Genomic DNA, 640 nt, shown 5'->3' with positions numbered 1-640 from the left:
CCAACCTTCCTTCCGAGGAGTGGCTGGTGGGTTTGAACCGCCAGGCTTCTGGTTAGCAGTCAAGTGCTTTAGCCACTATGCTACCAGAGCTCCTGTATTTGTATATAAGTCAGACTAACTAGTTATATATCTAACATCAATCAAATGTTTGTCTTAGTATACAGTATACTTTCTATGTGCAAAAAAAGTTAGAGAAACACTTCCAGTTACACTAAAGCATCTTTAACACACAACTACAGTAATAATAATAATTTGATACAGGTTGCAAAGTAGCACCTGTCTGTTATTATGAACAATTGCACGTACCTCAAATTTTTAATACAATATAGGCTTTGTGGGGATTAGTACCATGGACATATATGTGATCTGATATTGCCTGAATACACATTATGTGACACACAACTACTCGTAACAGAATATCTTTCATTAGTACTTTTGAGAGTGGAGGTATGACTCAAACATATAAATATTTATTCTTCAAAGTGTGAAGTTCTATATTAATAATAATAACTATTACATAAACAATTTTTGGCATGAATATATATATTCTTGTGTGTTCCATCTGGTGAAGTCCACGTGTACAGCCTCCGTTTGTGTTGTTGAAAAAAGGTGTTTGCAATGAACAAGTCGTTGGTCTTGC

This window comes from Orycteropus afer, unplaced genomic scaffold, assembly GCF_000298275.1.
Source record: "Orycteropus afer afer isolate SDZICR_OR568_19922 unplaced genomic scaffold, OryAfe1.0 scaffold00280, whole genome shotgun sequence".
Taxonomy (NCBI): Eukaryota; Metazoa; Chordata; class Mammalia; order Tubulidentata; family Orycteropodidae; genus Orycteropus; species Orycteropus afer.
This window is presented reverse-complemented; position numbering follows the sequence as displayed.